This window comes from Podarcis vaucheri, assembly GCF_965113315.1.
Source record: "Podarcis vaucheri genome assembly, chromosome: 8".
In the NCBI taxonomy this organism is placed as follows: domain Eukaryota; kingdom Metazoa; phylum Chordata; class Lepidosauria; order Squamata; family Lacertidae; genus Podarcis; species Podarcis vaucheri.
The window spans coordinates 32683065-32711011 of record NC_138766.1 but is presented as its reverse complement, the minus strand read 5'-3'; the positions used below and the strand labels follow the sequence as shown (position 1 = coordinate 32711011).

The 27947-nt window shown below is 41.6% G+C and overlaps 1 long non-coding RNA gene across 3 annotated transcripts in view; it reads right to left on the bottom strand.

Moving 5' to 3' along the window:
- The window catches only part of LOC309538851, a 50490-nt gene that overhangs the window by 6252 nt on the left and 16291 nt on the right, over positions 1 to 27947 (bottom strand). The window contains exons 5-7 of one of the 3 annotated variants that reach the window (XR_014222395.1): positions 25479 to 25598; positions 23997 to 24098; positions 16788 to 16903 (exon numbers count right to left, since the gene is read on the bottom strand). This is a non-coding gene — a long non-coding RNA (uncharacterized lncRNA). Of the gene's footprint in view, positions 1 to 16787; positions 16904 to 23996; positions 24099 to 24202; positions 24793 to 25478; positions 25599 to 27947 lie in introns of those variants that run through there. The other 2 variants (XR_014222396.1, XR_014222394.1) reach the window with 2 other exon arrangements.

Genomic DNA, 27947 nt, shown 5'->3' with positions numbered 1-27947 from the left:
GCTCCAGGCCGACGTTTGTCCATAGACAGTTTTCCAGGTGTTTGTCATGTGGCAATGACCGCTCCCCGCATAAAACGGGGGACGCCCTTTGCGTGGACGCGCGCAGCCCCTGGATCTGGAGCGGCTCCATCAGCAAAGGCTTGGCTTTGCCTTCCCTCAGGTGGGATACCTGGAGGTCTCCACCTACCCCAGTCAGTTGTCCAATCCCACCTGGGGGAAGGGTTGCCAAGGATACCAGGGTTCCCTGTTAAAGGGGTTTCTGAAGGGAGGATTTGACCGTACGCCGAAAGGTCGTCATTGCTCTCCCCTGCGGCGGCGGCGTAACGGGGGCGGCTATCTCTGCTTGAACATATGTTCTCCAGAGCCGGCCCATCCCCCCCCCACTGGATAACCCTGATGCTCCCTAGGTCCCCGGCTGGGGGCTGGGGAGGGAGAACGCCCAATACCTGAGCCAAGGTCTACCCACATTTGAAATTTAATAAAGTTGTGGCCAATTCAATCCCATAGCACGTTGTCTTGAGTCGTTATTCCACATGACAGGGGGACCGCTCGGGATCTGGGGACTCCGCCTGTCCACGCAAATGCTTAAAGCTAACAAAATAGTTAGAGATATTCAACCAAGTTTTAACCAGAGTAGATCCATTAAGAATAATGAAAATGACCAAGTTAGTTCCATTTGTTTCAACGGAGTTACTCAGTAAAACATAGTTAAATGGCACACAATGTTTCCAGCCATCTCATCATGTTTCCCCTCCCCTTTCCTGATTGGCTGTGGCAATAGTCATGCCATTATTATGACTGGAGGCTACAGGCACCCAGATTTCAGGAAAACCACCCCAAAGCAAGCTTTCAGCTGGCTGCCAAGCAGCAAAAAACCTCCCCGTCTTTTTTAAAACTACACTGAGGAAATTGTATTGTACAATGTTTCTGATTTTTGTTTTTAGTGCAGCATGTAATTCTGCAAAGGAAATAATAAATTATAGAAGGGAAGAAAGTACTTGTCACTCCTTCCCTTCTTCAATTATCATTGCCCAAAGAAAAACATTAGAGAAATGCAACCAGAGAAGCATCTTCGGGGAAGGCATCTTTTAACCACACCCATCTCAAAAACGGTACAGTGGTGCCTCGCAAGACGAAAATAATTCGTTCCACGAGTCTTTTCGTCTTGCGATGTTTTTCGTCTTGCAAAGCACGGTCCGTCGCAACTGCGCCTCTTCAAGCGGCTTTAAGAAAAAAGCGCATGACGTTTTCGTCTTGCGAAGCAAGCCCATAGGGAAATTCGTCTAGCGAAGCAACGCAAAACCGAAAAACCCTTTCGTCTAGCGAGTTTTTCGTCTTGCGAGGCATTCGTCTTGCGGGGCACCACTGTATTTGAAAAGTCTACAAACCTCTTTGTGGCAAGCTAAAGATAACAGCAAATGAAAAATACTGGTTGGGGTAATTACTGCTTATTTATCGTTTTTCAAAAGAAGCATACCCAATTGAGGGTGCAGGAGGCAAAAACAAATTCATGGTTTCACTATATATTTTGTAGTTTCTTCAAGTGACAAAATGATCAAAAATACAGACAACTCTGTCATAAAATGATACTATTTCACCTAATCAAAAAGGTCTCCTTTCCAAATCTTGCTCCAGCATTTCTTTGTGGTCAAAAGGTTTTGGTATTAGTATTAATATTTAAATGTCAAGTATGTGAGAACACATTTCCTGTGCTATCTAAAGTATTTGGAACAATTTTCAGTGAAGCAGTAATATTGCTCCTGACTTGCAATTTCAACAACTCTGACTGGAAAAAAGCAGCTCTTAAAACATCTGTATAAAATTTATTTTGTGTGTACCCTTATAATACTGCTCCTCTTTCACCTTGAAACAGTTTATTCTAGTTCCCAGCTTCAAGACATATTTATTCTTTTCATAGAGTGCTATTCATACTGGGATATCAGTTGCATTTAGAGTGCTTAAGGTGATATATTTGTTTCATATTCACACTACATTTGATAGCCATTTTAACCACCAGATCCCTGTATGTTTTATGGAAAAGCAGTTATTTGTTGCAATTTCTTCATTATTATTATTATTTCCCCCAAAAAAAACCATACAAAAAAACCATACTCAATTTTAACATTTTACTAAGATGGTACACAACAGATATGGTTATCTATGTAGTCCTTTTAAATTAAGTTCTCATGCTTAGTTAGAGCTGTTATTTTTATTACATGTGGGTGTCTTAATAGTAACGTGCTGTGATTGTATAGCTGAGAGCTTGCTTTCTCCTACAAATCTATGTAAGCTTTCAATACAGCAGCATAAATAGTATGCGATGAATCAAAAATACACAAATGGAGTTTCAGCTCTCTGTATTCTGCTGTAGTCTGGTAAATGTGTTTTGACAATGGACCACATTTTTATGTTTGTTTTGTATTTTGCACCCTAGCATCACAGAATCGAACAGTTGGAAGGGACCCCGAGGGTCATCTAGTCCAACCCCCTGAAATGCAGGAATCTCAACTGAAGCATCCATGACAGCTGGCCATCTAACCTCTGCTTAAAAACCTCCTAGGAAATAGAATCCACCACCTCCCAAGGGAGGCCGTTCCACTGTCCAACAGCTCTTACTATCAGAAAGTTCTTTCTGATGTTTAGTTGGAATCTGTGGTGCCTAGAACTGGACACAGTACTCCAGGTGTGGTCTAACCAAGGCAGAATATAGCAGTATTATTACTTCCCTTGGTTTGGACACTGTATATTTCTGTTGATTCGAGCAACTCCTTTTTGAGGGGAAAAGCAGAGTATACATTTATGTAATCAATGAGACATAATAACCAAAGTAGTAATAACAACAATAATAATAATAATAAATTATTTATATCCCGCCCTCCCCAGCCAAAGCCGGCCTCAGAGCAGCTAACAACAGTAAAAATAGCACAGTTTACATAAAATCACAGTCAATTAACTGAAATACATTGTAGCAGAGTACATTTCCTTTCACAGAAATAATTGTCTTGTCAAGTTTAATCTCTTCTATCCCTGCATAAATATCAGATCAAAATCTTAAAAGACCACTCCTCACATATCATGTCTCTTCCTCTACAAACAAGCGTAACAAAATGCCTTCATGAGTTCAGCAGTATTCTTTTCACGGGTAGTGAACTTGCATGTAATGTGAAATAATATTTTAAGGTACTATCCCAGAATATGCTGCACAATCTCGAACAATACTGCTGGTCAGGTGGTGATATATAACAACCCAGGGCTTTGCTTCACTTCTGTCTATGACCTGACTACATACTTGAACAAATAAGCTAACATGCATATACAGTGCACTTACATGTTTCGTAGACATACATTTCCTTTTGCATAGAGAACCTTATGCTTGTAAAACCTATACAGACAAGTAGTCAGAAGGGAGTTTATATCTGAAACAAACAAAGCAAAGGAACAGAAGTGGCCCTAAAATAGTATTTAGACTGGAGAGGGGGAGGCGGAGCAGAGAAATAAAAATTAAAATTTGATGTAAGGAATGCAACATTGCTCATGTCAGGGCTGCTGTTGGGAAACTGCCCTGATGCTGCCCCCGCACCCACATCGGGCAGATCTGAGCCCCCACCTGCCCCAATGTTGCCACCAGCCCCACCACCGCAACCTTGCCTGTGGCTGTGCCCACAGCACAGCAACAGCAGTGAGGGCACAATGGCAGCGGCACAGTGGCGGCATCATGGGAGAAGCACAATGGCAGCAGCACAATGGCAGCGGTCAGATCTGCCACCAGTGGCAAATGGTTTCACTGTGCCTTATTGGTGGGCTGCCCTGGCTCATGTGGCGGGACTTCATTGGCTTGTCTTCACCCAGTGTACCTGCAAAATCTGCTCCAAATGATCCTCCAGTGTCCTGGAACAAACTAGGAGGGCCTGCAGAGGGCTGCTGGGGGAAGAACAGGTTGCCCCCGCTGCAAAAGCAGACAGCCTCCTTGGATACAAGCAAGACCTATGCCAGCACCCTAAACACCTGGAGAAATGGAAGGCATGGGTTTAAGTCAGCAGCTTGCCTACTGCAAATAATTGCAGCTGTCCCTAACCAAGCTACTGAGAGTCAAACAGGAAAAAGCATTTGTGTGTATTCAAATCCCAATGGTCAGAGGCAATTTGTAACAGACTGAAAAAAGGGTGGACTTTCCCCCCTCATAATGTTCTTCTAGATGTGTGTTTACAAAGTAAACACGCAACTGGGACACTCTAGATGTGAAAAAGCAGTTTGGGACACCTAAAATTGAGGAGGCAGCTGAAAGGGAAATGTTTAAGCACATCCCATACACCCCACTGTTTCCCTACGGGGTTAGGCCGACCTGATGCTGCTTTGCAGTAAGGAAGCACATCTGCATGCAACATAGACCACAAGCAGCAAAGCACCCCTGCCTGTGGCTCCTTCTACTGCTTTCTACTGCATTTTCTAGGTTGGAAAGAAAAGAAAAGCACTATGACAGACCTGTTCTTTGCTAGTCTTCTGACTGCTACCACTTAGGAATTCCTTCCCATTTATTTACTATGGGGAATGGTGTCCAACTTGGGTCACCACACTTCAAGGCGAATAAAAAAAATTGGGGGGATGGGGAGAGAGGACAGTCCTGGAAGGCAACAAAAATGGTAAGAGGACAGCAGACAGATCTTGGGTGCGCTTGCAGGCATACACACAGTGAACACAGGGGTGGGAAGCAGAACAAGACAAACATGAGACATATCTGGGATGGAATAAGGCCACAGTTTGATTGACTGATTAAAGAGAAACAAGTTTGGCAAAACCACAGGACATGGATCCAATGATCAAGCAGCCCAAGCGCTGGTTGATACACCGTCATACCAAAAGGGGAATGTCTAATGTTTAGGGTCCACTATGGCATGAACTATTTTCAGCGGAACCCTTAGAGACAACATGGTAGGGGGCACTATGGCCCATCAGCCCCCAAGCTGGCCTTCTGGTCAGAGAGCACCGTCCTCTGGTCAGAGAGCCAGTGTGGTGTAGTGGTTAAGAGTCACGTAATCTGGGAAACCGGGTTCGTGTCTCCGCTCCTCCACATGCAGCTGCTGGGTGACCTTGGGCCAGTCACACTTCTGTGAAGTCTCTCAGCCCCACTCACCTCACAGAGTGTTTGTTGTGGGGGAGGAAGGGAAAGGAGAATGTTAGCCGCTTTGAGACTCCTGAAGGGGAGTGAAAGGCGGGATATCAAATCCAAACTCTTCTTCTTCTCCATGTTCCCATAAAGAGAACTCCCCTTGAGATGGGGCCGGGTGTCTTTCTGCTCCATCCCTTCTATTGATCTAGTCCAGTGCCCCTTCTGCCCTTACAAAGCTGTGACATAGGATAAATGCAGCATTACAATTTTGCTATGAGGTAGGCAAAAAACAAGCAAGTCATGGACTATGGCCAATCCATCAGTTGGTTGGACCTGCCTGGTCCTGTGGGTGAGGGTTAGCATGTCTGGGCCCCTTAATAAATCCTAGGAGCAGACCTGAGCAGAAGTCCTCACTCAGATCTGCTTTCCAGGCTCCACCCATGTAAGTCGGAGTGTGCAGGGTAAAGTCTGCTGTTCGTCCCCCAATGCCATGTGCAGCTGCAAATCGTGGCTATGCTTTCCTTTGGACATCACCGAAGCTGGAAGGGTGGGGGGGTCTTGTCATCTGGGCAGACCAGGACCTCCATGCACCCTGCCCAGGCTTGCGACTCATGGAGGTCATTTTGATTCTGCCAACACAGAGGCTTGACTTAACCACTAGAGGTGCACTCCATTGGAGGGAGGGAGAGAGAGAGAGAGAGATGGATGGATGGATGGATGGATGGATGGACGCAACAACAAGGATATGAACCATAATCTTTTGACAAGGGTACAGGCTTTGGGGAGTATTCTTGCTTCTGTCAGGGAGTTAATGTCTCTTCCAGCTCTCAATTATGTAACAAACATCTTCCAAACATTTTCATAATACCTGGGACAAAACTACCGAAAAAGACCATTTGTCAAGGAAACAGGTCACCAGAATAAAATACAAAAGTGAGAAAAGGCTTGTGCTATTTAAATATCATAAACACTTTGCTAACCACTCGCAGATGGAAATACAGACGCTTTTGCCAGATGCCCATCTTCAAAAACTTTGCTCAATTTTTCATTATTTTGAAGACGCAATAAAGCCTGTTTGCTGATTAAAAGGACACTGGCTTTAAGAGAGACTCTAGTGATATGGTAACTAATAATGTTTTTTAAAAACCTTAAGTATTTTCCAGCATTACACCCATTGGCCGGGCCAAGCTCTTATTTCTTCCTCCCCAGAGAAAACGTATAATACAGGCAATAAGTGAAACCAAAACAAAGTACTATCAAATGCAGAATGCAAACAAACTGGGAAAGGATCTTTATCTTGTAGTAATTGTGTGAAGTAATTGCGGCAACCAATTTTGAGAATGACTTTTTAAATGTATGAGAAATCCTTGCTATTTTGACAGGTGCAATTTACAAGTGCAAAACTCTTTACATCATTTCTTCCCTTCTTACCCTCGCCATGACCCTGAGAACTAGAAAACTATTTTCCATTTTACTGAAGGGAAGCTAAGGCCACACAAGAGTGACCTTACTGCAAGCTGCCAGTGGTTGAACTGAAGTTGCTCAGCTTTAGCACAAAGATGCCAGCTTCTGCATCATGTTATCCTGGGCTTTTAAATGCAGAATTTGCAAACAGGTCTTACTGAAATCAATTAATAATTTCCCTGAAAAAGCATTTTTGTTAACTCCTCTGTTTTTGTGCATTTTGGTTTTAATGGAAAAGTGAACGCTAAACAGGCAAGAAGATGCAATCCAGCATTGTCCTATACCATGAACCATTAGGACACTATAGAGCATTTCAGACCAGGCAAAAATGCCACCAACCAGAAAAAAGCAACAAGCCTGAGTTTGGAAATCACAAGGCTGATTCTTGCCGCTTCCAGGTCTTTCTGCTGTCTGTTGAATTCCCTGAACTGTTGAGCCTCACTGTATTCTGCCATGTTCCTCCACTGTGCAACATGTGAGTTGTGGACTCCCCCATCCCATGCATACAGATGCTTCATGTCCTTGGTGCTAACTGTAGCCCAACTGCACATGTTAAAATAGCAACCAATTTTTCTCTGTTTTTGATTTTGGCATTAATATTCCACATTTCCTCCAAGAAGTTCAAGGTGATGTGCATGCTTGGCTCCCCCTTCTGATGTTAGGCCTAACAACCACCCAGTGAGGTAGGTTAAGCTAAGAGCCAGTGATTGCCCTAAGGCCTGGCAGTGACTACACTAAGGTCCAATGCCCTCCCTGTCAGCAGCGATAGAGAAAACCTCTGGTCCATGGGCCTAATTATGCCCATTGGACCGTTTTGGCAAGCCAAACTCATCTGCCTTACCCCTGATGCCATAAATGATGTCAGAAGTGGGGCAGGGAAAAGTGGCAGCTGGACCAAGAGAAGAGATTTCACATCAGAGAAAGCACCACTTACCAGAATAACCCCTCTGAGTTTGGCAGTCACATGATCCAGGAGAACCAATCCTATGCCTCTGTCTGTCACATAGCTCTAATGCCTATACACCCTCAGTCTGGAAAACATCAGAGAGAAGCAACTAGGATACCTGCAGCTTCCAGATTTTTCTGCTGCCTGGTTCCACTCCTCTCCCCACAAGCAGCTGGTTGTCAGGGTGTGAAGAGAGCCCAGAACAGCCAAAATACCAACAATCAGCTGGGAATGGCAACATTGGAGAGTTTTCAAGGTACTCTAGTGCAGCCAAGGGGGCTGGAGAAAGAAATTTGTATTCAACTGGATGGAGTACGTTAAATGCAACCTGCTTACTCTGAGAAGAAAATGCTCTGGTTTTAGGAACATTTCCCCCCTTCAAAAGGGCTGTCAATCAGCTGGTCAGTGGTCCCAGGGAACCTCTCTGAAGATGCATTCCTAGAACCAATCAGATGATTGGCTCTGGTAGCAGGTCTTCAAAGGGGGCTGCTTTAAGCACTCATGAATAACTTTGCACTTTGAATAACAAGTGTGAATCATCTCATGTTCCATCGCCTGGCATCATAATACTAAGTCCACCTGTCAAAGTTGGCCATGAGGGTATGTGGGGGAGATAAGGACCTGGGCCATAGGCTGGATCCAGTTCTCCACCCCTGTTACACAGGGAGTACCACAAACTACTGCTCCCTCTACCTCTTTCAACATCCATACTATAGATGTACTATTCATGCTCCATGTTTTTTCATAGGAGAGCCTATTGTTGCTGCTTCTGGAATAAGAGCCACTGCTCAGAACACTTGGCCACCATGAGTTGCTTCCCATCCACCAGCTAAGTTTTAACCAATTAGGTTTCGAACTTCCAAATTGCTAGTGGATTAAACGCATGACTCGCTGATGTAGCACTGAGACAGAATGCATGTTGTTGTTGTTGTTGTTGTTGCTGTTGTTTAAAAAAACACCCATACTGTAAAAGACATGCTGTACTTTGCGGCCACAGAAGTGGAACAAAAAGAAAACTGGAACAGAAAGAAAAGAAAAGAAAAAGTCTGGAAGGATATGCAACATTTTAAAAATCCCAGCAAGTTTCAGAGGAATGTGTACGTGCAAATATAAAAAGCTTTTCCCATGAGTAAAGTGGGAGTGGCAAGGTTCCTGGAATGAAAGGCGAATCATATGAAATGCAGACTTGAAACTCCTTTATTGCTATTAAGGAAAGCAAGCAGTTACAGTTCTGCAGAAATGCTGGCAACTTTACAAATCCTTCAGTTAACCCAGGGCCACAGACGAGGCCATGTATATGTGCGCACACTTGCACCACACTACGAAAGTAATGACCCTGAAAAAAAGCAGATTTTGTTCATCATATGTCTGTATACAGTGTCCGTATCAGCAAGGGAAAGTAAGTTATTAGCAATTAGATATCTAGTGTGGAAAAGGGGAGGACAGGATAATAAGATACGACCTTATGTTTCACCCAATCCCTTCTTCGAATAGTTTTGCCAAGTTAAACAGAAATATCCTCCATATTAGTGGCCCAGAGAGAAGAAAAGATACTCATCATTATCAGAGAATAAATTATTTTCAAGTCACCAAGCATAACAGCGGTTAATTTGTTTTGCCTACAAACCAGCACAGCCCTGACTCCCAGCAGAGATCTTGGCTCAAGTGGAGGGTTGCCATTCCAGCAACCCCACCTCACTTTACAAGCATGGTTCCTTATAACTCACCAGTGTGAACCTGAAGTAATTCATCTAGCTTCTGCATTTAACTTCTGCCTATGAGAGTATTATTTTTTTACAAAACACATTCAGAAAAATGAGGAGCATAAGGCTCTGGTAGGTACAACATATGCAATGCAAAACTACTTGTTCGAATACTCGTGCAAGCAAAAGCTATTTTAAAAAGCTCTAAGCACTTTCCAGTATGCCTGGCTGTTATAGATGTTGGTGAAGTGTCACTTGGTTTGCATCTCTCCCATTCCTTTTCTCCTAAATAACATTCCACACAAGCTGTATTTTTGACAAGGGAGTATATTGTCTGGGTCTGTTTAATATAAGAAAAATGCTTTTTCTATGTCTATTTCTGTTATTAAAAACATATTCGTGACTTCAACTTAATATACAGAGTGCTATCTGGAGGGAAACGTAATACAAGCCAATCATTTTAATTTACTTATCCTGCACTTTTCTGAAACACACCAAAGATGCACAGTATAGCTTACCCCACAAGAGAGTTGGAGACACACAAAAGAAAGTTGCTTGCCCTGTTCTAGAAACTCCAGAGCTCTGTATGTTCGGAAAGACTAAAGGCTCGCTACTTACTTTGATACTGGGGAATATTTTAGTTATCAAAAGCACAAAATTTATTGTGCACAGCCATTATGTTTCTGTAAACTACATCTGGTTAACATTTTTGCACAAGCTCTTGAATCGCAAAGGCCTCATATCCATCGCTGTCTGCCTGTGTTTCATTTTTTAACTCCTGCCAGGAGTGCATGCACAACTAAGCAGCACAGCCACAAGCTACCCATTCAGCACTTGTGCCAATAAAAAAGCCCCCACCAGAAATAATGTTTGTGTTGATGGCACTTCAATGCTTACGTGAGCATGGTTACACCAAGTTGTTTCATGCATCCAGGTTGGTGGTTGCTTAAAAACAGACCATTTATGCAGAATCTGTGTTAACTGGGTTTCAGTTTAGATCACTAGGTTAGTCCTAAGAATTCAGAAAAATATCAGTTTCCATCTGTGCTGTACACTTCTGATCTGTCAAATGATGCAATGCGGTATAAGCCAACTCACAGAATATGCTTCTTGTCTGTATTGAGTAGTCAAACTATTTCTGATCAAGAAAAATGTAAAAACTCATCTTTCTTTTTTTAGCCAATCACCACATCTGTACTTTTTTTCACAGGAAAGCACTGCAAAAACATACCAGATTATTATTTTTTAACTGTCTTGGCAAATAGTCATAAAAATGCTGAACTCATGCTCTCTGCTCTGCTTGTGTGCAATAAGAGACCCTGAAAACCACGATTCACTCCTCAAGCAGAAATGAATCTGACTAGCCATAACTGTCAGGAATGAGGAGAGAAATGTAAGGACCAAAGGATAAAGCACTGCTGAAAACTACAAAATGCTAGAGTAAGTAATATTTTATAATGATCTAACACAAAGCAACCAAAATGTTGCAAAACATACCAGTTTTCCAACTATTCAAGGGCAGAGAAACAAGAGAGATGGGAATATGCGCACAGATGGGTGCAACACTACAATTATTGCGCCATTTTTATTTCTAAAATGTACCAGCATTGTGACTGCTTTTAGCAGAATCAACTCTGGAGATCAATGGGGTGACAGATGTCACAACCAGATCGCCCTCACATCCTTACGTACTGAATTTTACATGGCACCTACTTAACACACAGGCAAAACAGATAACAAAATCCATAGTGCCAGCTTTGATTTAAGAGACGGGGCACTCATTAATAGCATTATTCACTGTTATCAACTGTTTACTTGCCTTCCACCAGTTTCAGTATTCACATGGCATGACTAAACAGCATAAAAACACATAGCATGATATCCCCAGATCCATTCAGAAGCTTCTGAAGCTCAGATTAAAGGCAGTCTGCTCAACAATCCCGTCACTATTAAGTAACTCATCAGAAAATAAAGAGGGAATTATCAAATGGGAATTGAGAAGTAATTATTTCTCTGAAGCAGAGGACACTCCACTTCTAAGAGGAGGGGCTTCTCCTTAGCCACATGTGAGAACTAGAGCCTCCTAATCAGAAAATAAAATACTGTTTATGATTAGATGTGCACCATTTTTAACTACAAGAGGCATGTTGAGAATAAGCTTTAGATTCAGTTGTATGAACTAATCCAACACAGTGTGTTACCATGCAGAATTTTCCCTAGGTCCACTCTGCCCACAACAGAAACCACTACATCTAAATTCTTAATATTTCTAGCTCTGTTTCTATCATGGATACATTCCCAGAATTTGAATCCAGGGGGGCATTAATATGACCTCCACAGCACACATTTATGGGCACGGCAGAATATCATTCACATAATCAGGTCACTGGATCATTCATACGGACCTTATGAAGAATCTGAAGTTATCAAGGGCCTATCCACTTTATGAGTGGCTGGTAAACTCCAGTCACTCCTGGATTAAGCATATTATCTGAAATAATTTCAAATCACAGGCCCAGGCTTGGGATAGAAACTGCCTTGGGTTGCTCAGTGGGATGATCTTTGCCTTGAGAGAGACAGGCAAAGTGTGAATGTGTTGGTTCTTTTGGACCGCTCAGTGGCTTTCAGTAACATCAGGGGTTGAAGGCACATGCTGCCGGCCTCCCCATTGTTCTTTGCAGAGTGGCGCCTATGTTTGTATCATTTATTATTCTTAGGATCCTTGTCTATAAAACCCAATAAAAAGTTATTTAAAAACAAAAATGAACAAACTGAGAATCAACCCAGACAAGACTGTGGTACTGCTGATGGGTGGTTCTAAGAGAACAGCATTCAACCGGTTCTGAAAGGAGTTACACTTCTCCTAAATATTCCAGTTCACAGATTCGCAGGGGAGGAGGAATTTTGGATCCAGCATTGTCATTAGAAACTCAAGGAGGATCTGTGGCCAAAAGCACCTTTTATTAACTTCAGCTAATATGCCAGCTTTTTTGCTTTGCTGATTTTAATTGTGATATATTTTAATTTTTTTAGCATTGTTTTGTTTGCCTGTAAGCTGTCTAGGTGATATTTCTTGCTGGGCAGTTATATTAATTTGCTGAAATACTAAATATAACATTTCATTACTGCAACAACAACAACAATAACAAGGGTTAGGGGGTTTATCTCTATGCCATAACTAAGCCTAGAAATAGTACCTCGGGTTAAGAACTTTGCTTAAGGATGAGAACAGAAATTGTGCTCCGGTGGCACAGCGGCAGCAGGAGGCCCCATTAGCTAAAGTGGTACTTCAAGTTAAGAACAGTTTCAGGTTAAGAACGGACCTCCAGAACGAATTAAGTACTTAACCCGAGGTACCACTGTACTATATTTATTCTTATAATTCAGCAGGAAACTCATTAAAAAACACATACCTCTAATTACTATCTATTTACACAGAAGTCAAATTTGAATTTGATTCTTCTGATACTTCCAGGTCTTTTAAAAAAAAAATCAAAATTGTTTTTCTCCTTCCCCCTTCAGGTTCCTATATTGTACATTGAAAGTAAAATACATTAACAAAACATTGCTGCTAAGGACAACAAATGCTGCTCTCCAACAGACAGCAGGGGGCACTGATATCTTCCCCACAATTGCAAAAATAAAAATAAAAAAAACACTATTTTAAATATATATTCTCTAACTCACCATACACACATTTAACAACTCCATGAAAACAAGCTGCATTGGTAAATATTTACAAAAAGAAAGCAATAGCTACAAAACCAAGTCAACTAAATTATACAATATAATTTGTTAGGCATTACACGTTGCCAAAATGCCCAGTATCTCACACAGAATCTTCTTTGAACAACATGTGTAAAGCAAAGCACTAAGCCATTTGCCCAAATTATCATAATCAACTACATCAACTTTCCTCCAAGCTCAAAGCACCATCCAATATTCTTTCCTCTCCTGCTTATCCTCACAGCCACCCAGTGGCATAGGTTAGGATGAGAAAGTGACTAGCCCACAGTCAAGTAGGGATGTGAACCTAGGTCTCCTCACTCCTAGGGATGTGAACCTAGGTCTCCTCACGTTATAGTGGTTCTAAATGAGAAGTCATGTGTACTCTTGGAACTAGAACATCGGCTGTGATTTTTCCAGTCCAGGTTTCACAAATCTTACACAACATTGGGAAAAAGATATACCTATACCTTTATACAGCAGCCCAGGGAGCAGGCTTATAATAGTCAGTACTTGACTTAAAATAAATAAATCTACTTGACTTGACTTAAAATAAATAAAAGCACAAGTTCCTTCACTGTAGATCAAGTGTTCTACAATAGTCAGTAGAGCAGGAGGTGGCTACAATTGTTTGTCCCAAATGACCCCATTGTCCCATGGCCAACCCTCTGAGAGTCAAATACCAATGCTGAGTTTGGCGAAACTGGGTGTGGCCACCCTATTCCCTGCACTCTCACAAGCTTGCACACACACAAGCAGACAGATCATGACCAGGGTGGGGGTGTTTAGCATCCCCATCACAACATTAGGCTCCGCCCTCCCTGGCACTGTCTAGATTTTTTTTTTTAATTGCCAGCAAATTAAAATCAGTGGGGTCATGAAGGGACCAGAAAAAGTTGTTGTGGAGACTACATCAATCCCTCAAACTGGGAGTGAGGTACATCTGTAGTGGCTCTTGTGAACTCAGATGTTAGTTCATAAACGCACAACGGAGTAAATAATGACTATAGAATTTGAGCTTAAAGAAATCAACTCCAAAAAGTACTTAATATAGCCATTCAGGCCCTTCATGCATGAAAAGAATTCAAGATGTTCAGTACTCACCGCACCACTCAGTTAATGAAGGGAGCAAGCAGGGGTGAGGGTGAGAAAGAAGAGATTTCTGGATCAATTGCCCTTAGACAGGTGAGCTTCAGCGCTGAAGCTGTCAGTGCCTACTGTCTGTTCAGCATAAACATACACAGTCCCATTTCAGCAAAGTTTCCTCTCAGGGTACTCTCCAACTACAGTGGTACCTCAGGTTACATACGCTTCAGGTTACACACTCCGCTAACCCAGAAATAGTGCTTCAGGTTAAGAACTTTGCTTCAGGATAAGAACAGAAATCGGGTTCCGGCGGCGCGGCGGCAGCAGGAGGCCCCATTAGCTAAAGTAATGCTTCAGGTTAAGAACAGTTTCAGGTTAAGAACGGACCTCCAGAATGGAATTAAGTACCACTGTATGTTCTATGCAGAGTAAACCCAATGAAATTAATATTTACATGATTTATTTCATTGGGTCTACATTACAGTGGTACCTCAGGTTAAGTACTTAATTCTTTCTGAAGGTCTGTTCTTAACCTGAAACTGTTCTTAACCTGAAGCACCACTTTAGCTAATGGGGCCTCCTGCTGCCGCCGTAGCACGATTTCTGTTCTCATCCTGAAGCAAAGTTCTTAACCCGAGGTAATATTTCTGGGTTAGCGGAGTCTGTAACCTGAAGCGTATGTAACCTGAAGCGCATGTAACCTGAGGTACCACTGTATTAATTTACATGCCTATTAATGTCAATGGATCTACTCGGAGTAGAACTAAATTGGACAATCTTCATTATTCCATTAAAAAAATATATTTTAATCATGCTCCGTGCACTTTTCATCTGACTAGATCAGAGCTTTGCAAACTTTGCAAGAATTATTATAGACTACCCAGAATGGTACAGGGCAGTACTATATTCTTGTCAGGCTTATGTAAAAGAATTAACAAACAAACATGAATGTGCCTAGATAAGCAATTCCAAGTCCACCCACCTTCTCCTTAGAAAAGCCACCATTACCACTGATGGGTTTGCCCACAATATTCAACTATCCCTGCAAAATGTTCTCTTAATGTTTACAATATTGGTTTAAGATGCAGGAAATGGAAATGCTAAATGTTGTAATACATTTCAAACAATGAACTGCAGGCTTTCACAAGTCACTTAAGCTTGATTAATATTAGGAAGGGGGAAAAATTATATTAAATATGAGGCTTCTCTACGCCAGACATCATAACAAACAAAAACACTGCTACAACAATTGAACACAAATATGTAGTGTGCTCCAAGCTGCAGCAAGCAGTGTAGTAGTGCAAACTGTAAAATCCCAGCTGGCACTGTCAACTGATTGGGGAGTTGGGAGGGGATGTGCGAAAATTCACACTGAGTTTTTATGGAAGCCTATGGGAACCTGAACCAATAAGACTGCCCTCCTGTGCACAGTGCTATAGGTATCCACACAACAGCAGCATTGCCCTACCTGCAGTGTGCAATACAGGGGTATCCCAGCCACCCCCAAGAGCACAGCAGTGATAGCAACTGGCAAGCGCAGCTTATGTCAAAAACACACTGCTGCTGGCTCCGAATAAACATTAACACTACTACAGCACAGCTTATCCCACCTGATGATCTGTTATTCATTGTGCAATTTTCCTTCCTAAAACAACCAAGTGTATTAACGTGAAAGTATCAAAGTGTTTTGTCTGGCATTAATCATTCAGAAAGAGTAATGCTCCTAAGTGGCATGATTTAAATACACCTCCTCCATTCCAGCTACATACCGTGGACCGTAAAGTGCATGTCTTTACATGCAGCTGGTTGTTGAAATGACTCTCCTTTAAAGAGCAACACCCCAGCTCACAGCCACAATAAAATGCAAATTATGCACTGTGTAATTCAGTAAGACATTCTGCATATTTTAAAAAGCTCTTCCAATGATAGCTTTATCAGATTTTCACAAGAAGACTACTATAGTCATGGGTTTATACAAGTTCTTCGCACTTCACCGCTTTGAACTGCTTCGCACCATTCTAATTTTTGAATTTTGCTTATGTTAGTTAAACCGTATTAAAACAGTAATGGCTGTGGAAGAGAGGTACTTCAGTCAACAGTAACTGATATTGTGATATTATAAACCAAAAATATAAAATTATATTCTTAAAGCAAAGTCATTAGAAGACAAAAATAGGAAGCTGGAATCATTCTGAGGGTATGATATTCATACAACTTAAAAGCCAGTTAAATGCAAACAAGAGTTTTGTTATTTATGCTTCACCTGATACAGGTCAAAGTGCTGCTATTTTTCCATTCATATTCAGTATTTGTGGTTGATCAGGTTTCTAGTCTAATTTTAAGGTCACCACTAGTACAGAGGGTGATTGTAAACTCAACTTCCAGGAGATGAACTAACAAGCAAGTTAAAACATGAAATTAAACCGTTACGTTTATACATTTTAAAAGAAATTTCCTCCCCCCCCCCATCAGAACAAATGACACTACCACTTTTAGCAGAAATCAACAGCAACAACAAAATCATAAAGGGTGAATTTTGCTTGGAAGAATCAGAAAGTGGGAGGAAATATTAAAGATTTCAGATGCTACAGTTTGTGTGCAACTCCCAGGACCGAGTAGTAAAAAATATTTTATATACAAAAATCATATGAATAGGAGATAGTTAACTTTTTATATATGTCCACCTCAGTATAAGGTTATCTATAAGATATGTGTAGCACATTAACATAAGATATTTAAGATTTTTAATTCTCACCTTATTTACATAGCACCTTTCAAAGTTGAAGATATATACTGTGGTGTTGGATCTGTTATCAAGGAGGCTGAAGAATCTCAGAGCTTAGATTGTTGTTGTGGCTGTTGATCCAAAAACTGAAGAGAAGGGAGGGGAAAAACAACTGTTAATTCACCCACTCGTGAATAAAGTGCAAGGACACGTCTAGCAAAAATCTGAAGTCTGTTTTTGACTGTGTAGAATAACGTTTACCTGATGAAATGTGCTGCAGAAAATGTATGCCACTGTAAATATAACAGTCTTAAAGTGCCACAAGATTCTGCTATATTTGCTGCAAGAGGCTAACACTGCAACTTGCCCTCTGGAAATTGAACTGACAGGGTTTTTTGTTGCTTAAAAATGGGGCTTAGACATTTGTTCAAAAAGGAATCCAAACATATTTTTGGAAAACAGCTTTCTGTCTCTTGGAAAGGATACTGGATTCAGTAAAACTTTTCAGACACCAACCTTAGAGAGCAAATACCTAAGTTTTCTAACAAAGAGTTGCAGAAATTTGCTTGAAAGCCAGATTCCACAAAACCTTACGATTTAAGACTCCTAAAGCCAAATGAAAATAAAAATGAATCATACGCAGAACTCTAGATTCATTTTTCATTTCCTAACTTTTACATCACTCCTGTTTTTAGAAGCATTACAGGCTCTCTCTTTTGCACATTTTATTTTATTTAGCCTGATTTTAATTACATTTTAACACAGCTCTCTCTTTCTAGCTATAAAGCCTTGATGATATGGTGCAGCACAAAACAATGAATGTCCTGCAAGTCAGAATGTAACCCAGTGGGAGAGCAGACGACACTCAGCTGCATGTCTACTAAAAGAATGCAGTAAAGTACCACAGAAGCTATGCATTCACAAAGTTTTCGCAATGTTTCAAATGCAGAACTGGTTATCTACTTTGGAGCAGGCTGACCCGTGGCACGTGAAAGCCCCTGTCCAATGAACTATTACCAGAAAATAAGCATTTTGGACATACAAAACGCTCAGATATGTCAACACATGGTGATGAATTGTATTGGCATGGCATAAGAACAGCCTATATTGTCAGATGCCACAAAACTGGCATGCAAACCTGTGGAGAGTGCAGAATTAGGCAGAGAGGGCACAGCAGATACAAATGCAGGGACAATTCACCTACACATTCTCTTTAAGGCATTTTGGCCATCACAGAGTCAGCTGCATTGACCTATTTCTACCTGCCTAGTATCTGTTAGCATCCAGTCATGGATCAAAAATGACAAGCAGCCCAAGAGGACTTGTACCAGCTGCATGATGCTACTGCAGTTACAGCACAATACCATCTAAAGGACTAGGATGGGGCAGTGTCTCATCTAACAGAACAAGGAATGTAGGAGCCACCCCCTAAAAACAAAAAAAGTGTCAGAAAACAAGTCACAAACAAGTGGCAGATTATTTGTAGTGTATACCATATATATTTTTAAGTTCTCTATACATATTAATATTATTTTTAAAATAAACCATACACCACCTTATCTCAAAATATAATTAACACACCCAATAGGAGAGCAATTATTAAGTTATAAAATGTCATTATACATTAAAAGGTTTACTTCTCTGTTGGGATGCACAAGCTTTCAGCTGAAACCCCCTTAGGGAGGGTTACAAGGGATCAAATCATGCAAAACAATCCAACAACATTTTCACAACTGTACAACCCCTTATTTAGAATTAAGTATACAAGTCGTTTTGTCCATCTACATTCTAAAATATAGACCACTGCTGTTCATCAGAGGTCTGACAAAGGAGAAAAACCCATCAGATGGCTGGGACGCCACCACCAAGAATTCTCTGGCCTACACCGAGTTCTGGACAACTGGATTTTTATTGGTGATGGCGGATCTCAACTCACAGGCAGGAGAGTGTATGGCGAGGTCCTCTTTCATGCAATTATCAGAAAACTGCATGAAATAAATTATATTTCAGAAAATTATATGAAATAAATTGCATTCATTATCAGAACAGGAAGCAGGTATGTTCTTTTTTCTACCACACTATTTTGCTAGACACACACCACTCATGTTTCCCTGGACAGCAAAAGAAAGAGCTAAACTTTTTGCTATTGAAATTGTGGGTCTATCAACCCATACACACCTCCATATCTTACACACAAGATGGGATGACTGTGGCCTTTCGATTTCCATCAGCCGAAGCCAGCATGGCCAGTAGTCGGGAATGACTGGATTTATGTTCAGTAAGTTCTGGAAAGCCACAGGTTCCTCATCTCTGCCTTACACCCCTCATTTCTCTGCTTAATTTGGATGAATTTCATATGGAACCTTCTACAAAATGTTTGCCTGTGGAAGCCCCATTTAAATAAATTCTGGACAAAAGAAATGTGCTGATAATCGCTGTTTCTTGGTGGAATTACATTGGAAAAGATCCAATGGATCATTAAATCACTATGACCGTTTTCTTTGTAAAATAAAAAAAAGTGGAATTAATGCCACCAATGTCAATTTTAAAAGATACTCACATTAGATAGTATCTAAATTGATACTTGGGGAGAATGAGTAAAAAATCTGTGTGAGTTTTACAAACTCCCATGAAAAAGTCTACATGTGTTAAAAATGTTTTAAACACTTGTTTTTAAACCGTTTTTTATAATTTTAATATTTATTGCAACCTGCTTAGAGGTCTTATTACAATCAATCAGTAAAGTACAGTATACACATTTTGTTATTTAATGAAATAACATTGTGGTTTCACATGTAAAAGTTTATTATCTTAAACAAAACAAAATATGAAATTAGAATGGCATTTTTCCATGTCATATTCCAGACATATCAACGTAATGTTGATACTGTGTATTTTGCCACATAGATAAAAGCAGGCCAAAAGCTGTAACTGGAAAGGGTTTGGCGTTGTTGTTGTTTACAATTTAAATATCACAGTAAATCTCCCTTTGGGGATAATAAAGTATTCCCAGCTTATCTCTGTCACAGTATGGTGGTGGAGTTTCTATACAATTCACATTTGTCCCCAATAAAAGGCCCAGCCTACAGCAAAATCCTATACTGATCTACTTAGAAGATGGCCCTAGTCATTGATGATTGCTCCAAGTTAAGTGGGCACAGTATAGTAGTCTCCCTGTTATTTGAACTAAATGCACAAATTGCATTTAAACACTTAATCACTCAACAGCTCATAAGGCCAGTGAAGAACTCAAGAAAATGCTCAACATGTCCCACAGACAGAGCCTCTTACCAAATTATGCTTCGAAGCTAGTACATATTTCAGCCAACATTCACTATTATGGCAGCAAAGGAAAGGAAAAGTGAGGTCTGCTCTTGCTCCCACCGACACCAAAGTATTGCCTCTGGCTGTCAACAAGCAAAGAACTAGATCATGTGTCGCATTTCACAAGATAGCTTGTTCTACTGTAAAATACATTTGATGTGATTTAAAAAATAAGTTGGGGAGCGGTTTTACATAATATCCTTTAAAATAAAAGCCCTTTTGGTTAATGTTTCCATAATGAGCTCCAGGGGGGAAACATGCAATTGGCTTTCCAGACATCTCAATCACACATCTAAAGCATTCCTGGAAGCACATAAAGCCTCGCATTATAAACAAATCAGCATACAACAAGATGTACCAATACTCCCATTATGCAATACAGAGACTCACATTCTGTGCCATTAATTCTATACGGCTGTTTCACTTTCCATACTACATTCTTGTCCGCCTTCTGCTTTCGGTCTAGTGGCTCGGACACACTGGCCCAAAACAAAAATTGAAGAGAAGGTGGTGCAGACTGGAAACTACATGCAGCTTTCCTACATGCAGGCTGGCTGGCTGGCTGCATGAAAGATTTGGGCCTTCTCAGTGTGAGAAACTGCTCCCAAAAGCCAATCAGATGAGGCTTGGCAGACAAAGTGAAACCTGCCAGTTCAGCTGCACTCCATCAGAGACTATGAACATATTTGTAGTACATGATCTAAAATACTGGGGGGAAGGTACCACATTACAAATATTTCCAATCTCAGAACTATTAATGGTTTAAATTACTTGAATGTTTTGTTTTGATTTTCTTTCCATTTTATCTCTGAACTTTTTGTTTGATGACACAGTAATTCAACTTTTGAGTGTGGTAAAATTTGTCTGTTAAATATATCCTGGAAATGGCAATGTGAAAATATAAACCATTTTAAACATTGAAGTATTTTTATTTTACATTTTAAATGCATTGACAGTAAAAGGCCTTTGCTGTTTCCTCCATTTAATGTTATGATTAAAACAGTGAAACTAAATTTTAAACAAAAAACTACTGACCAATTACCTAAGCACTAACAATAAAATAATTTGGAGTTCAAGTTGGTGTTATTTTCTCTAAACTTTTTCTCGAGAGGATACTGGAAATATCCCATAACAAAATGAAGTCCCATTCGTGCCAGTGCATTTAGCACTAACCTTAATTTATTAAGTTCTGTCATTCTGAGTTGCAAACTAAAAAAACACCCAGTCTCTTCAGCTTCTAAATACTTTCCAAGCTTTACATGCAACTCTTGCCTTTAAAATAGTTCAACACTCAACCAAAAGCACCAGACTGCAACAGAAATGTTTCAATATAAATTCTGAAGCAGCTTTAAGAAGCACAGATATTTCCTGGCTCACTTAACACACACCCATGTTATCTTTATGCAAATTTCATTGTCTATCTAACCAAAATCTATTTGTGGGAAAATGAACCGACATGATTCAGGATTAACTTCCTTACGTTTTCGGGGATTAAAAACAAAGACTAGAAGCATGTTATCAAAGACAATTAATTACTTTTAAGACTATGCATTATTGTCAAACTTGGTGAAAATTTCAGAAACTGGGATGTAAAAGTCAGTCATATAACAGCATGGCCAGAAAACTCATTCCAGGAAACAGCAAGTTCATACTTCTGCACATTTTTTCTTTTTTAGGACTGGAACCCCTTACGTTCCTGCAGTATTTGGATGCTTTGAACAGTTTAGACATAGTTGTGATGCAAAGGTGCATAGCTTTTTACAGATTCACACAAGGTACAACCATTCATACAAGAAACATATGGTCAACATATGTTACACATATGATCAACATATGTCTCAAAAGCATGTAGGAAATCAATTTCAGCGTGAGGGCCAGATTCCTTTAGTCCCTAAAAGATCTAGTTCAAATCCTAAATATGTAAAGAGGGTTTTATGGGCAGGAGGGAAGAGTTCATGACAGAGAAGACAAAAAATTGAAAACACAATTTATTAGCAATTTAATCTCACATTTTAAAGAAAATCCTGTTCTTGCTGTTTTCAAATAAACAATTGTCACACATTTTTAGTTGTCATTCCAAGAACTCTTGGATGGCCCACTAAACAGAAGATGTCACAGAGGGTTTCTTACTTTGAAAATACCGAACTTCACACACAGACAGCAACTGTGGTTGGAGAGATAAAGAAGCTTCTCCACGTTTTTAAAAGGTAATAGGGCATGCTATCTATCATAAACAGGACCTTTAGCTAACCTATTACAGCTGCAAAGGGAACTAGCTGCCCCATACACCTCCCAAAGTTGATAGAAAAAGGCCCCCACCACCCAGAATTTTACAGGGCAGGAGGTGGAGCAACAAGACCATTTCTCTCTCTGACGTTATGTTCACTACTAAAAAGTGTTAGCAAACATCTCAAATAATTACTAACCATCTACAGAAAAGCTTAAGAACTGCAACTTCTGACTCAAAGTACAAACTGCTACTGATATGACAGAAGTGCTGTTACGTGCAGCAGCAACTGACACCTTCCATGTCAAATCACATGCAAATTATGTAAATCAAATGCAAAAAAAAGCTGCAGCACACAAAACACACAGCTTAACAAGTTGCTCATCCCTGCAGTAAAGGCACCATTTGAGGTATCCCAGTCACTAGAAAAAAATTGCACCTGAATGGACGATGAATACTGTCTGTTACCATGGCAGCCCGATCTAATTACATGACTGATCAGGGCTAGAGTGAGTGCACTGAAAACCTACACCATTGACATGTCTCTACATGATCACTCGCGTGCGCGCGCACCACACACACACACACACACATAGAGCAAGCTGTAGAAAATCTATCAGTTTTTTTGTCCTGCGTTACACAAGTGATGAGAGTAAAGCCATTTCACCAAACTGACCTGCAGTTTTTTTTAAGGAAAGGTAAAAATGACAGCCTCGTATGAAAATGTATGCTTCTTAGTTGCTCAAAATAACTCTAGCAATACAGCCTCTCTCTCTCTCTTTCAATTATCTCTTCCTCATTCATAACCCCTGTTCCTGAGAGCAATAAAACTAGGCTGTCCTCACCAGCCAGACAAACAAATCCACATTCACAGAGGAAATCTGAATTTGCTGTTAAGTGTTTCATCAGAAACTGAAACAGGACTGCCTAAAATGTCAGCAAAGTAACTGTCTATATTCAAACATATGTAACTAACTCTTAGCTGCATAAAATATATAACAGGAACCACTTAATGTTTAATTACCTGTATTGTGAAATATTTTCTATCCATATTGAAAGATAAGAGGATCCACAAACTCAAGGGATGGATCTGCACAATTGCATGTGTAAGCGAGTGCATAAACAGATAATTGTGCAAAGCAGTATTTTGCATAACATGTCAAGTTGTGGTCTTCTGCTCCCCTCCAATTGTACCATGGATTCAGAATCACAGGGGAGAAATATTATTTTGGAAGAGTCCCTATTGCATACCATACGGTAAACAAAATAAAAATAGCTTGTTCTTGTTGTCCACATAGTGTGGCATTATATAACAAGCTTTGAATTGGCTCTTTTCTATCATTGCTCTCTCATAATTTTACCTGCTTTTTAAAAAAAAACAACAACCCCAAACATATTCAATACTGCCTTTTTAATGTTGTGTTATTTTCCTTGCTCGTATTCCAGTAGCTGCCAACGTATCTAGAAAAAAACTCAACCGCTTCTTAAGAGAAATACAATTATGCAGGCAGATTATTCATGCTTTGAAAAAATTAAGGCGAGCTTAACTTTTTAAAAAATACATATTTTTGAACGAGACGGAGAAGGCAGCAGGGCACTGGAGGCATGTAACAAATTGCAAACAGTGTCAGGCTTCAGAAATCTATCTTCCCCCCCTCCCTCCCCCAATTTAAAAAGGGGAATCTTGCCATGTCCAGAGATGAACCCATCCGTTCCTGGAAACCAGAAAGAATCTCGAGAGAAATCTCTTGGAGAAACTGGACTGTGCGTATTTTCTTTGCCGGGAAAGCCTGGAGGAAGGCGAGAGGAAAACAGCAGGAGCTGCCTTTTGGAGGATGGTGTCAAGGTGAGGAGAAGGGGGAGCGCAGGCCTCCCCGTCCAAAGGACCCCCTACCTCCTCTCCGGGTGCCCGGCAGTGGCCTTCACTCACTCAGCGACTCCTGCCTGAAGTGCCCGGAGGAGTCTGCAGCCGACCTGGGCCCTGAATGCAGGAGCATAGTGGAAGAGGAGCTGCTGCTGCTGCTTGCTGCTGCTGCTGCCGCTGCCGGGCACATCCCAGTCCCAGCGCCGCCGCCTCCTCCTCCTCCTCCGCCTCCTCCCCGCTTCATTCACCCCTCCGGCAACCACCCAGCCCCGTACTACACAGTGCAACGAGGACCGGCCCTCCCTACTATGAAGCCAGGCGGCGGTGGCGGGGGGAGAGGAGAGGAGAGGGAGGGCGCGCAATGCTCCGCTCGCCCACAGCAGCTGAGCCGGCCTTCAGGAGCGGCAGCAGCAAGAGGGGACGCAGCTCCAGCCAGACAGCGGCGGCGGAGGAGGGCGTTGCTTCGGGACACACAAAACCCAGGCCCTGTGTGAACTCGGCGCACTCGCCTTCGGCCGGGCTCTCTCGCCAGCGCCTCTCAGGGCGCAGCAAACGCAGAGGCAGGCGCGCACAGCAGCTGACACCAGTGCACACGCAGGCAGATACACTCGAGGGGAGCGAGGAAAGCAAGCCGAATACCGGCGAGGAGAGGGGGAAGGGAAGGGAAGAACACTTCTTTCGGTTTCTTTGCTTGCATAAGCGGGGGTGGGGGGGGGGCATTTCTCGCATATACACCGACTCCAGCCAGCGGCACCATACCCTCCTCCTCCCCACACCGGCCCGCCTCTAGCTTGCACACACAGCACGCCGATCGTTTCCTGGCCTGGCTTCCCCTTCCTCCTACACCTCCAGCCTCCTCGGCACGGGATGGGGGGGGGGAGATGCGGGGACCGGGCTCGAGCAAAGGGAGATACTTTCAGGGTGACAGCGCACCGCAGTCCCTCCCGTCCCCCTCTTCCAACAGCGTATCTCTTGTGTTGGTGTGTTTTTCCTCGCCGCCACCCCCCCCATCCCGCCCCCAAGCTGGAAATCTCTGGAGGTTTGCAATCGAGGAGGGGTCAGGGGAGTGGAGAAAGAGAAGCGAAAGCAGAGGATGGTCTTTTTTTCCTTTCAAAAGCCACTTACTGTAAAGTGTCAGTGGGGTTGGAGAACGGGACGGACCAAAAAAAAGAAAAGGACTCACAATATCTTGCCAGCTGATCGCAAGGGCTTGGGGGTTTTGTAATATTGAAAAAGGAGGAAAAAACACAACAACAACACTGTGCTATTTCTCTCCTCCCGCGCTGTGACACAGATGTCTCCTCACCAACTGTAGTAGAAATGATGTCTGCGGTATAGAAGCTCGCTCCTCTCTTCTCCAGTATGTAAATGTGTAATAGAAGCCAAATATGGAGCAGTTGGCTGCCTCTGCATCAGCTCAAGGATCCTACTTCATGCAAAGGGGAGGAGGAGGAGGAGAAGCGGGGGGGGGGGAGGAGAAGGAGGCAACACTTTGTCAGGCGGCCAAGAGAGCCACACAGATTATTGCATACGCACAACAGAGCCCGGCCAAACCAGCCTTAACCCTTTCCAGGGTTTCGTCTCAGCTTCCAGGAAGGGATTTGGATTTTTGTTTTCACTACAATGTACCTTGGAGGTTATCTCCTCTCTTCACCACACCACTCCACACGCATGCCAAATTATGTGCACAAACAAATCTTGTGCCACTCTACATTTTTTCAGTTCTGGAATCTCAAAGCTCTTTGGTTCCACTAACAGATGCGAGGAAACGATTGAAGTCCTTTCCAGACATTTCAAAAGAAACTGGACTTAAAAAAAAATTAGTCTTACAGCCTGATCCTATGCATATTTACTAAGAAATCTCATTGAGTTCAACAGGCCTTGCTTCTAACTAAGTTGTTAGGAGCCCGCTCTATACTCAAGCTAGGTCTGAAGGAGAGCTCACTCTCTAACAAAGTTTTAAAAAGAAGAGCAGAACACATTTTAAGTGTTTGCAAACCAGCACAAGCATGAAGGGAGAGATTTAGTCATATGTCATTAGTGATATCAGAGGCACACAATAGGTGCCCACACCACATACACACAAGAAAACAACAACACTACACTTCATTGCTGTGACTGACATGCTTTGTAGGGGAAGAATAAAAATTTCCCAGCAAAATGTTTATGTTTGACCTATGGGGAAATGTGGTATTTGTTCCCATAATAAAAAGCTTCCTTGAGGAAAGACAACAAATGAGAAACAACTGCACATCTATTGATGCATAAGGTGATTTTTTTTCCTTCAAATAAAAAAAGGTATAGAGGTGAAATTTATTATTATTATTATTATTATTATTATTATTATTATTATTATTATTATTATTATATTGGAGAAGGCCCTAATGATAAAAGGGGGGGAGTTGAAGCCTATTGCCCCTTCTAAATTACAATATAATTGGGAGGCAGTTGCCCCTCAAGTTTTTTCTGTTACCGAAAGAGGCGGGGGATACCACCTTAGCAACTAACGATAGCAACACTTTAGGGCTACAAATCTATTTTAAAGTTACTTATTCTATTGCACTGCCATCATTTAAAATTAAGCCTTAACCAAGAGCCAGAGATGAGAACCAACTCCCTGTGGTGAACTAAGGGAATGACTGTCAATTAGCATTTTTCTGTTACAAACCTGAGGCACTCTATTCAAGCCCACTGACAAAATGCTTTTTTAAAAAAAGATATCGGAGCCTTGTAGTCATTACAAAAGGATGGGCAGCTTGATGTACAGCCTTATGCAATAACTGTCAGGGAGGAAATGTATGGTGCTGACCACCAAAGTTGTATAACATAGCAAAATTTGCTCGTAATCCTGTTTTTGACATTTTTCCCATTCCCCTAGGCAGCCAGTTAAATGGCTGTAAGCTTATAAGCTCTTTGGTTCTGTCAGTGCTGCTGAACCCATAGTGTCTCTGTGATACCTCAAGACCTTGCATACAGGGTGCTTCCATATCAGAGCTTGTCCTGGAATCGGTGTTACTCATGCATGCAAGTTTTTCATCGCATCTACACAATACTGCCAGGATCAAAATGCCACAAAGTATTTTTAACTCCTACTTAATCCAGATTTCTCACTACCGCAAAGAAAGAAGTAAAAATAACCCATTATACACACATCCACCGTCACCACTGGTATAGAAACCTAGCAATGTTTTTGTGTGACTGGTTTTGTCACATGTATGCTCACTGTCACCACACCCCTACTTCTGTTTGCTCATTACCTAAGCGCAATCTACCCATTTTTTTCCTGACAAACCTAATGATGCAAGTAGGTGTAGTTCTATCAACTGCTGCATGCTAGAAGCACATTCAGATTGCAGCACATATATCAGTTATGTTGTTGTTTTTACTTTTACTTTTAATAGGGGGGTATTGTACTACACTGCTTTTGAGCAGGCCCTCTGTATAATGCCACAAATTTATTCTGCCACATGAAGGAGGAGGTACCATTTAAAGCAATTCAAACTTGCATCATCAATGGCTTGTATGCTAAATTAAGAGTTTGGAGTGGGGGAGTTGTGCCCTTTGGTCCCCCTTCAGCCATCTAAACACACACACACCCAGTCTCTCTCAAGTGTCAGGGGGCCCATCTAAAATGTTGACAGTAGCAGCAAATTGGACAAAGCAGGAGGCAGTAGAGACATCATGCTGACTGTCAATACTGTGGTGAGGCAGGAACTGCAGAGCAGGTGAAAAAATCAGTAGAGACGGCTGTACCACCACCACAAGCATGGTAAGC